Below are 12,971 nucleotides of genomic sequence, written 5' to 3' on the forward strand. Positions count from 1 at the left end.
TTTGCTGTTCCCTTTAGGAGCTGGCACAACGGATCATCTACCTCCATCTCACACTGCATTCACATTGCATTCTCTTCTGTTACACCAACCCACTACATGTCTTCTCTACATCCGTGAATCTTCTTTTTGTCATTGCCACCATCTCCAAACCATACATCTTCCCTTTCACTATTGTTGCTATACTTCTGTCATAATCCAGCCACTCCACCCTGGTTGCATGCTCTTCTTTACCTCTCTTGTGCTCTTTCTGATGCTTTGGGTGGTTGACCATAGGCATTTAAACTCTTCTATCTTCAATACCTAGACACCTCACTAGGTACTGAGGCAGGCTACTGCTGTCTCTTTCTCATTCACACACATACATACCAGTACGTACCTCCCAGTTTTCTTCCACCTGCTCTACTCTCACTGCAGATCACAGTGTCATCTGGTGGTGGTCAGAGGGCCCGGTGGCGCCAGTGTCCGGCAGCCTCGCCTCTGTCAGTGCGCCCCAGGGCAGCTGTGGCTACATCGCCATCGCCAGTGTGTGAATGTGCGTGTGAATGGGTGAATGACTGAATGTAGTGTGAAGCGCTTTGGGGTCCTTAGGGACTAGAAAAGCGCTATACAAATGCAGGCCATTTTACCATTTTACCATCTGCAAACATCATAGTCCACAGAGACTCCTGCCTGACCTCATCTGTCAACCTGTTCATCATTATTTCAAACAGGGGGTTTCAGAGGTGATGCCTGATGTAATCCCACCCCCACCTTGGACCAATCTGTACTGTCACACTGTCTTACATGTCCTTCACTATCCTCACATACTTATCTGCCACTCCTGACTTCCTCACACAGTACCGCAGTTCCCCTATTGGCACCCTGGCATATGGTTTCCTCTAGATACTCAAGTGGAACTCCGTTTGACCTTCTCTATACTTCTCCATCAACTTTCTCAAAGCAAACATCACATCTTTTTCTGCATGATGCCATAATGCTGCTCATTGATCATCACTTCTCTTCCTAACCTGGCTTCAACAACTTCTACCCAAGGTTTCATGGTATGGCTTATCAACTTTATCCCTTTGTATTTACTACAGCTTTGCACATCAGCCTTGTTCTTGAAATTTGGTACCAGTACACTTGTTCTCCATTTCTCAGACACAGTCTTCCCTCTCTCTGAGACATGGAGGTGCCATCTTTCCAGTCTTCATAGCTGCCCTCCTTTGTCCTCACTAATCCCTTTCACCATCTTTTTTCACTTTATTTTAATTCATCAGATCCTCAAAGATTTTAGACTTTAAAGTGGATTCACATAACATTTTTTAAAAATCCTTAGACCTAATGAAATTGAACTCTTGAGTGGCTAATTTATCACTGAAAAGCCATTATAGCACGGACAGGAATACATTTTTCAGAAATAAACGGAAGAAGCTGAGAATATTATATTGTGATAATAATAACAATAACAACAACAACAACAACAACAACAACAACAACAACAACAATAATAATAATAATAATAATAATAATCCTTCTGATCTTGATGTTGCAGCAGAAGGAATATTATTTATACATCCTTTGGTTACTTGGGGTTGGTATGAATATGTGCATTGCTTCATCTGCATCTTGGACGCACATCTTCATCTGCTTTGCTGACAGAACACAGGATCTTCTGCTGCATTAGTCTATTAGACACATCAAAGTGTTACCAAATTGTCTCCTGCACACTTCTGCTGTACAGATGTGGTAATTATTCTCTGATCAGAAGAATTTTTATTCATAGATTAAAAAAACACTCTAGTCATGTATGTCAGTGTACGCAAGCTTTTGTTTGAATGGGAAAACGGAGGGAAATCGCAGTATTTGATCTAGATTCCCGATGGTGCTTTCCCAAGCTGAAGCTGAAGATTGAGACGCCTGTCATAGTGCTAACATTTCAGACATCTTGTTTTGTAACTTCCCACGAAAAACAACACAGTGCCCCTTATCCACCATCCAGTGCCTCGGTTCAGACAATGTATGCTGCTCTTCCATGTGACTTTAATTGAATGATTAGATGTAATTCAATAAGCAATCGAAGGGCAGTGCGCGTGAGTTTGAGGCGTAAAGCAAAAGAGCACTGGTGAGTGGGCTCTTTGTCTGTGACCTTCCATCATTGCTGCTACCTTTCAGGCTAAATCATGCGGCCTGATCGGCTTCTGGCCAGCATCCCTGTGTGGACCACTCCACTCCAATATGCTCGGCCACCAATTTCAGGAACAGTTTACAGGTTTAGGGACTGCCATGTCTTGTGTTTGCCATGTGAGTCACTATCTTTAGACAGGAGTCAACCACACAAAAACATCCAATTATTATTGTCTGAGAGCAGAATTTCCACAAATCCCGTTACTTGGATACATCAAGCTCTGGGAATGTCGGCCTTAGCTAAGTCTGATAGACAAACATTCAGTCCAGCAAGATCACAAAACACTTGACGGTTTTCAACCAAAGAAAAGCGTAAACATCAGCTAAAGCAAGATTGTGAAATTTTTCTGAATTGTGGCAAAATTTATCCCAGCTTGAAATATTACCCGTGCATGAAGACCCATTAGCCACACGTTCACACAGCTGTTTACTGTCATTCTGCCCTAGCTCATGCACATTTGGCAGGAAACAGTTGGCATTATAATAAAGAAAATAAAAATGTCCCGTTCCAAAGCTGTACTATGATGCAGTGAAATAGCTCCATAAATTACCTCAAGTCTGCTAATTCTCAGAGTAAATCAAAGTCCACAGAGGAGCTGCAGTCTGTAAAATATGGCTCATTACTAAACCAAAGAGACGCGAACCCTCGGCAGGATTAGAAAAGTCAAGGCTGGTTATAAAATATAAAAGACAATGTTAATTTTAAATCCAGGATTGTAGAAATGTCAAAGAATTCTTGCCACCATTTGAGGAGCTGACTTGTGGAAGCAATCTTGGCAAATGTGTGTGGAGACAAGTGTATTATCCCACATGTGTCTTTAATGCTTGATCACTGCACATGCCAACTGTCATATGTTAAAGATAGACAGCACCCTCTTCACTTGTGCCAAGAAGGCCCATAGATTTACAGTAATAACCTGCTGCAATAGTGAGAGCCGAGGTCTGCAGGCCAGCCAGAGGCTCCATTCTCAAGTTATATGTTGTAAAGCTTTGTTACTAATAATTGTTATAGACTCCTGGATGCTATGATGACTACTGCAGCTGACTGAGATCACATCTGAACCCACAAATCATAGTTAAGTCAGCTTCATCTGCAGCAATGAACAAAAGAAAAATGGGCTTACAGTAACACGCAGATAGAAACATCTATAGGTAAGTAATTTAATCAACAACCTACAAGGGCACTATGAGAGTGGTCTCCTGACAAGACTATTAGCGAATAGCAAATACTCTGTCTGTCTGCAATCCTGGAAACAGGCAGACTGATAAACAGTACCCCAAAATAGCCATGAGTTATAGCAACAGGCTACTGTAATTGTGACGTATTGACATATGAAATTTTAGTTTTGAAATTTTTATCAAAAATCAAAAATGTCTCAAAAACAACTGAAACAATCATATCTCTACCAAAAGTCTAAATACTGGATGAAACGGTGTCTCCTTTATACATCCACAATGACACATGTTAAAAACAAAAGGGCTAAATAGTGTTGAAAATACAATGTAATGCAATTTTATTTTATTTTTTGCCAGCATTTGTTCTTTGTTTTGAAGCAAGAACGCCTTTTATTTGCTTTTTTTTTTTTGGAAAAGCTATAATTTTTCTTTGAATTTCGCTCAGATCTTCAAACCAAGAGCAAATTGAGTAATTAAAGTAGTACAACAGAAGAAGGTAACGCTTTGTTAAAAGCAGCAGTGAATGGACATGTGATAAGAGAAAAGGTTAGAGGCTGTGAACTAACATTGTGCTGTGGTGGATGTGCGGAGGGGGGTGAGCGGGACTCCGAGTCGCTTCAGCCGTTTGAAAGAGGACAAGGCAGTTGTTCAACAAGTGTCCTACGAAATTAAGTGCTGGGAGCATGACTCTGATTAGACGCCATGTGAAAGAGCTTCTTTTTCGTCTCAATGAGAACATTCCTGACAATTAGGTGAATGAGTGGAGCTCTGTTTGTCTGTCGGAGGCGACCTTTTCTGTTGGGTCAGAGACTACCTGGGAGTCCATGTGATGCATCTGCATGCAGCTCTTCAGTGCCAGCATTAACACATGGCAGGTGAGGAGCCCCTAATAGTTAGTTAAATTAGGTTACAGCAATTACAGTAAATACTACTACTGTTCACATTAGTTGCAAATAATACATCGCAAAGAAGTAATAAAGAAACAGCAGGATTTTTAGCTTTTTTGTTGTTGCCTCTGATATGACTGGAATCTGAAGCTTTATTCTCAGCTGCAGGGTCGACCAACAGCATTTATTGGCTGTTGCATGGTCAGAATATATTATGACACAGCCACAAAAATTAATCTGGATGTTGCCATCTGGGATGTCGAGCAGTCAGAAATGCCAAACCCTCGCACTAGAGGAGAGACAAAGAATGGGAGTGATTATGTGACAAAGGAAAAAAGGTCAGACATAATAAAAGTGGCAACATTGAAGAAAAGTTTTCTTTTTTGTAACAGATGGGAACAGAAAGGAAAAGAGAAGTCAGATTTGAGCAACAAAGGGAAAATAAAAGAAGTCATGCAACCTTAAAATGCTGTGGGCCAACAAAGGGTTTGCAAAAGGAAACTTCGCAAACAATGGAATAATGGAAACTTGGGGAAATTGGACAATTATTTGGCTGGTTCATAATACCAGCCAAACAGGATCCCAAGTCATTTAATGTTCTCAATAACTGACTAATGCAACACCACTGAACCAAGAAAATAAATTGTAATCTGACAAGAATGGAAGCTTTTGTCTATCTTTCACTCGTGTCTAAAATGAAATATCTCAACAACTTGGAGGGATTATTTGTACCTATGTTCATTGTCCCCAGAGGAGGAATTGTAAAGACTATTGTTAGGTAAAAGTCTGACTTCCCCCTTGTATCACAGTGAAGTTCACATTTGTGGTTTGAAGTGAAATGTTTATTGTAGAAGTTCTCAAAGTTTGGTAGGTAGTTTGGTAGCAGTAGTTCCTCTGTTGGATGGATTGCCTTGAAATGCAATATAATTCTGAGTATGCCTCGTTATGATGAATAATAACAATATTTAAACCTTTTCAAAATAGTGCTATGATCAGAACAAGATATAAATCAATTCTTTAAAAACAAACTGCAAAACCAGACCAAGCGGTACTTTCTGTTAATAACTAAATATGAAATTGCTAACAAGCAAAACAGCAATGATGTTAGCATTTAGCTCACTATTGTGTCTGCACCCTCTGAGAGCTGCTCTAGAGCTGCAGGAATCTGGACTTTGTTGTTGGAACAGATAACAATCGGGTCAAGCTGCACTCGTCTTTGCATCTCCCCTTGAACATATACAAGTTGGTGGGGAAGGAGGAGGAGGAGGCAGCTGGGTTAGTTACCCAGTCACTCACATTGCCTTCCTGTTCAGACTCCTTTAAAGTAAGCCCTCTATTGGATTACCGCTGGCCTGAGGGAGAGAGTGGGTAGAGGTAACCTGAATAGAGAGGAAAGGAGGGTCAGCGAGCTGCTTTAAGTGAAAGTGGAATTTCGAGCATGTGTGTTTGTTTGTAATTGGGTATGTTTGGGACTGAGTTTAACATCCTGAAAAGCCTAAGGGGTAGGGCATAGGTTAGTCATCGTAGCCCCGGCATGCACTCTACATGTGCCACGAAGCTGCCTGGTGACGTTCCAGAGCATCCTTGGTTTTCAAAGGTATTAGGGGTGAGTTAAAAAAAAAAAGAGGAGGGGGTGCTTTTGAACGTCTGTGAATCTGTATCTCTCCTTCTCTAATCTCTGAATTATGATTCAAAGCTTTTTGGGTGTGAAGATGTCAGCACACCGTCGCTGGCAAAGATGAAAGGAACAGACAGGTTTGTGATGACAGCTCCTCTCCTCAACTCTTCTCTCAGAGATTTAATTTTCTGGAGCTCGCCTCCATTTTGCTGAGACATGCCAGACTGCTTCAGCTACTGGCAAGTAAAATGTGGACATCATGCTGCCTGTGTAATATACTAAAATCACACAACTTTGATTTGAAAGCAGATACATATGATTTACAGACAATATTAAAATCTCAAACCATGAAAGCAGATCCCAAGATTTAGTGAAATATTACTATCCTGCAGACCCTGACATGGGATAGCATAGCACTCCAGGAAGACCCTCTTATGGTCCACCTCTAAAAACTCCTTGGGTGAAAGGTTACTGCTGTGACAGTGCCGGCTCATCTGAGGATCTCTCTTTACCCCAAAAGCAAAACACCCGAGGGCAGAATGGTGGGGTTGTCTGGCCACCCCAACCTGACTCCCCGGGATCCTGGCAGGGAGGCAGAGAGCTCAGGATCAGGGCTCCCCCCTGCACAAATATAGACGGGGTCGTGGGTCATCTGGGGGGCTCACACAAGGCTTTCATCCCATAGAAGCTCATTTCAGGGGAATGTGGCTCTTTCCCTATTGAGATAGGAGTCCTTGCTGAGCTCTGTGTGGCTGCGCTGAACCCAGGATTGACAGACTTGTTCCCGGAGACCCGTTTGTTTTGTTTTGGTCCTGCGTCTCTGTGCACATTGCTTGGCCTGGTCCAGACATTGCTATGGGAAGATCAGGCTGGGTCAGCACACACACGGTGCTCTGTTACAATCCAAACACTTAACTAAAACTGTATCAAACGGGGAGCGAGAGAAGACCTGGGTAAAAAAAAATAAAGTTGCAGTATTTTTAGCCGTTACCTCTCACAGTCTTAAGATGCCACCAGTGGCTGATATAGCTATAGTCTCACTCCGAAATTAAAACACGAAGACATTTCTTGAACGATGACTTCCACATAATAAACACTTTTGAGTGAGAGACTAATGCTCAAGTGTAATTCCCTTTGCTTTTATTTTGTTCCTTGCCTCCACAAATTCAAGTCACATGTAAAAAGGAAATGACACTGTACTGACACAATGCAAGCCATTATACATTTAATTGAATGAACTTAGCCATTCTCCTTGCCTAAATACTGCACTCTTATTAGGCTGCTCTTATCTAAAAGCATGGAACTGACACTCAGTTTTCCAGCTAATTTGGCCTGTCTTAAAAAACATCACCATGCGTAAGAACATGTATTATAAATCAGAGCAATGGAAACTATAAAACCTGAGTGCACGGAGCTGCAACAAATGCTGTTTTCAGTCTGGAAGCACTTGACTTGCATTAGGCCGGCCTTGAATAGGATCCTCTGTATGAAAGTGCTCAGGAGCAGATATCTTATACTGCTAAATGTGTTTCTAGAAATAGTTTATAATCATATTTGACTACAATGAAGATAAGGAAAACAAAAATTTTAGTGGTAAAGTTATATAATTATGATGTAAGATGCATTCATAGTTTCTTTTCATAAAGAGCTGTTATCAAAGCACATTGTTATCTCTTCAGAATTCTTGGCAGATGGTGCAATTTCTGTCTGCACTCAAATTGTACAGCGTTATCACAGAGACTCATTATCATTAACATGTGATCTACTGCAAACTCAACTAAAACTAAAGATGCCCGCTAGCTGTCGTCAACTAGTGCTTGATATAATGACATTCAACACAAGCGCAGAGAGGTTTCTTCTTCACCTTTCCCTCAGTGTTTAAGGCAGTTTCTTTAGTGCCGTGGCATCCACAATTATTCAAAGTCATGCTCTGAAATCTTTCAGATGTATATACCTGACCTGAAACTGCTTCAGTTTTTCATTAAGGCACCACTATGAATAAATATATTGCACATTCAAGTTTCCAGATCTTAAGTGTTTGTTCTGTTAGCACAACCCTGTTATAATGGGCATTTCTCCAAGGTCATTATGTTTTACTTAAAATTATTATTTTTTCTTTAAGACTACAAATGTTGACAGAATGTCATATTAAAAAAGACCTTATATATAATAATTTCCATCTCCATATTTTTTTCTTGTGCACCACTACAGTAGCTTTGCATTATTCATAATTATAATAGATGTATGCTGATCCTTGGTGCAGCCAATCAGTTATAAGCTATCAATCCCCAGTTCAAGCCACCTTTCTTCTGATTGGCTACTTCTCACAAACAGAAGGTTTGAAAGGTGGTGGCCATTACACTATTAATGATGTCTGCTTTGAGTGACACCATACAGAGCCTGGGGTAACAAAAACAATGTGAAAATCAGGATTGAGAGTGGTCTTAAGTGTGAAAGATTATGTACACATATACTGAACTTTTAGTCTAACGTGAGCATCCTCTCTGACAGCATGTCTCAAGGAAAGGTTTAATCGGTCTTATTTAAAGTGCTAAACCTCAGTGAGAGCAATTTAGGTTATCTGTGTGTGTATACAGTCCTTTTAATACAAAGTGCAGTGAAACTGGGGCTAGAAAAAAAATTGACATAATGTTAATAATGCTAGTTTATTAATGCACAAAACAACTACCTGAAGCTTGGAGTTTAAGTTGAAGAGAATTAATAAGAAGCACAGATGTGGCCATGTGAGTGAAGAAAATAATAATGTGGCTTAAAATAAATAAAATCAGAGGTGGTCAAAAAGTTGCAAACCTGGTGGACAAAGAAGCACAAGTCTGTTGGATAAACAGAACAATAATTTCCATGATGAAGAAAAACCTCTTTGTGATCAGTAAGGCTCTCAAGATGCAGATGCACATGAGGCTTAATGAACCTCAGAAGGTTTATTGAATGGTGCACAGCACTGGTAGACCTCAAAGAAAAGAAAAAACGAAAGACAAGATACAGTCTGATAAAGCAGCGGGAGAAACAAAAGTATTCTTTGTGCTCCAATTCAGCCAAATTCACCAGACATTTCATCATTTAGCAAATTGTTTGGCGAAAAACAACAAAACAGCTTTTCATGGTGAAGAGATGGAATATCCTTCATGGGCCAACTCAGTCACCCGATGAAAACCAGACTAACGGCAAAAAAAAGCCTTCATAAGTGAGAGCTGAACTTGGCTGCAGGCTTTCGCTGAATAAAATATTAAATATTTTGACACTGCTGGACTGAATGTATATGTGTCCAATTACCTTTGAACACAATGACAACACTCGGCTCATTATTACAGTACACATATTCTGTTTCAGGTTGAATGGTTGATATTTGCAGTAAGGGTCTAAACACTTGTTTCGTAAGTTTAGACATTTTATCCTTTTAGCTTCTTTGCATCTAAATGCACAAGGACTAATGTGTACATTCATATAATACTGTTAATGGATGCAGATGTAAATGTGGTTATGGAAAAAACAGCAGTGGTAGTCCAGCAAACGATTGATGGATTTATTATTTCCTAAATTCATCTACAGATTATTTTATTTTTTAGAAAATGGAGAAATAAATGCTCATTATAATTTCTCAGACCACAACATGACACCTTAAAATTGTTTTGTCTAAAAGGAAGTCTATATCCCCAAAATACTAACATAAATATTATGTTAAAAATATGTATATTTTTTAAAACAGACAGCAGCAGCATTTATGCCACTTGAAAGACTGAATATCTGACATTTTATCTTTTTTTCAATTCTTTTAAATAAAATTATAATTAACCTAAGATATGTGTTAACTTGAGAACAGAATCATGACATTGGAGCTGGTGAATGTTTGGGACTTTTTCTTGACAAGTTAATAATGTGATTAATTTGTTGTCAGCAGTTATTCAACATTATTAAAAATGTGCATCATTTGTACAACAATCGAAGTGAAAAACTTTTCAGATCACATTAATTAAACCTAACAGTAAACCTTAAACCTTAGTCCGACACCATTTTTAAAAAAATCATTGATTAATAAATTTTGTTTAATAATTTGAGCTATAATGCATGAATAAAAACTCATAATAAAATCCTCAAATCTTTGCTTACATTCAGCTAATTGAAGATTTCAAAACTGAGGCAGTAAAAATAAATCCTGACTAATGAATTAACTGTAATGTGACAGATCTGTTAGGATACAGATTGCAAAGAGGATATACATTATTTCCTTAGACGTGTATCTATATTTTCTGTTGACTACGACAGCAATGGTGAACGGACGTTTGCTACTTTGTGTCTCCATCCATGGCTGAACCAGATATAGAGCTGAGTGATGAAGGCAGCACAGCGTTCACTCTGTCTGCCCCTACTTGGTCCTGTTTATTGAATTACACATCAGTACAACCGCTGCCTCTTTTTTCTTTCCCCTCATCTCTGCTTAATTTGATCAGAGAATCTGCTGATGCAGTGTGTGCCCAGCTCATGTGAAACCAATTTAAAGCTACACATAAAAATCTGCTGTCCCTTTTACTCTCACACACATATACAAAGGGCGTGGTGTGTGCTATTTGTCAGACATGCAGAGACCCATTTCTATTAATACTCTGCCTGTATATATCTAAGCAGGGGACAGCAGGTGAAAGCTGGGCACTACATATAATTATGGGGCAACAACTGTGAGCAGAGTGATGTTTACAGAATGACAGCAGGTTTAGGAGGGCGTTTTCGTGGAAACGTCAGTGAGGTCCATTATCTTGTTGCTTTTGCTACTGTATAAGGTTACTCAAACAACAGTGGCAACGCGTTCGGACAGAAGAAATTCAACAATCAGTTACAGTAGTGACCGTCTTGTGTGCTGAATTCTTCAAAAGCAGGCCCCTTCTGGACATTATTAAGAAAATTACGCTGCTGTGAATACTGCAGCAATTTGTGTCTGGTATTGTTTTTCCCCAGAAAAACAAAGCTTGATTTCCAAGTTTAAAGTTGGAAAAAGTCACACACACACACACAGGCACACACTGCTTCTCCTTTACTGAAAAACACAGAAAATTTACAGTAACTTCTGGACACAAGATGTTTCCTACTTGAAATGAAATTATATTTAGTCTGTGTGGAGAGTGATTAATTTACACACCAGTTCTCGTGTCAAAAAACAAATGTATCTTTCTCAGTCACAGAAAACAGTGTTCCTGCACCAACGCTGCAAGTTTTTAAGCACCAACATGTGAATGAAGTAACAATAAGCAAAAACATTGAGGGGTAGAGAATTTCAATATAGTCAAAAGTACTGTGCTGTAGCAGGGGGTGAATGCTGGTACTCCATACAGCAATGTCATCCCTAAATTAGACTGTGTCACAAAGGCAGAGGGAGATTTGATCTGAAGCTGTGATGTGACAGGCTCGTCTGAGGAGTCTCAGCCGATTTATGAATTTCCAACATTACTTTCTATAAGGCAACTGGACATCACAGGAAATACTTCAGTTTCAGTAACTTGCTGCTATGACATGTATCTGCTAAATGAACCAGTGATCCATCTGCACGACAACATTAAAATCACATAAAATCATCATTCCAATAGTTTCATATATATATATATATATATATATATATATATATATATATATATATATATATATATATATATATATATATATATATATTCCCAGCAAGCATAGAAACTCTCTGCGGGGTGTATATTTCCTGTCCCTCATGTCTATAGCTTTCCCACTTTCAAACAGAGCATGGCAACGCTGGGACTAAGTAATCTAACCTAAAGCCCTTTCTCCAGCCCATTACCGCTTCGCCACACCTCTCATACAAGAAACTGATAGCCGGAGGATTCTGCTGCTGATGCACACGAGGCCTGTGCCAACACAAACCCCAGAGGCAGAGAGCTGCTGCATCAGTGCAGAGCCCGGCCGCTCAGTGGTGAATACCTGGACATGGTTCCTGCTGGAAATTAAACAGGCAGGTCACCGTTAAGTGGAAACCTTTCACGGAGAATGCCATGCATTGGTGATGTATATCTGTGACAGCTGAGGCTTTAGCCTGTAGCAGTAGAATGGTTTGTATTAACGGAGGCTTGCATATACACTGTAGTAAAGGGAAACTCTGTTATTCCGGTTTGGAGAGCTGTGTGACAACCTTTAACTTCTTGTTCCTTAATTGTGACACGATTACCTTAAAAGATTTGTATTTTCTTTTCTTTTCTTTTTTTTGTAGGATCTTACTCTGAAAATAATAATAAAAATATATAGAAATACAATACAATTCATACCACTTATATTGATTTCCTATAAATGAGGTAAAATCATGCATGTAGAAATTCTCTCTCTTTTTTAAATCCTGCACACACACCAGCTAAACACTCTCAAAACAAACCTCTTTATTTGCAAAGAAAAGCCTGGTAAAATTATAAAATGTGCTAACTTTAATACTCAAAAATCCAAATAACAGAAAAGGTTTTTTTTGTCTTAGAACTCAAAGGCAACAGGGACTTTCGGTTTTAGCGCATAAAAAAGATCTAAAAATTATTTATCTCTCTTATCATTAGAAAACAGTGTGAAATGAATAATTACAGACTGCATTAAAAACCCGTATGTTTGTCTTGTCTTCTGTCTCACATACGATCATAATGCTGATAACGTAAACAAACACTGATCATTCTGTGGGAGCCAAGCTTTCTGCTGCTTGTTTATATTCGTGTGCTTCGTGCTCTCGTCGAGACACGAAGACATAAAACAGCTGAAATAAACTGCAGGGATCTGAAGTATAAAAGCCGAACAGGTTTAATCGCCCCTCACATTACCAGCCTCAACACAGGCTCAAAATAAAAAAGAAAAGAAAATGACTAAAGAAAAGTTGGGGTCGGTGTGGTGTGCAGCCAGAGTCATACTCATTATATCTGAAATGTCTCTTTGCGGGAGACTTTTACTAACAAAACAGTCAAAAGTCTCGTTAAGGAATATCTGCACAGCCGGAGAGAAGCCGGCGGTGGACAGGACATCGCCGACAAACTGCACGTGCACCGGGCCTCAACCGGTCATTTGGCTCTTTTCTTATTTTACAAGTGAACACATTTAAAATGTGAACAAAGGGACCTCCT

Source organism: Simochromis diagramma, unplaced genomic scaffold, assembly GCF_900408965.1.
Source record: "Simochromis diagramma unplaced genomic scaffold, fSimDia1.1 OVJJ01000293.1, whole genome shotgun sequence".
Taxonomy (NCBI): domain Eukaryota; kingdom Metazoa; phylum Chordata; class Actinopteri; order Cichliformes; family Cichlidae; genus Simochromis; species Simochromis diagramma.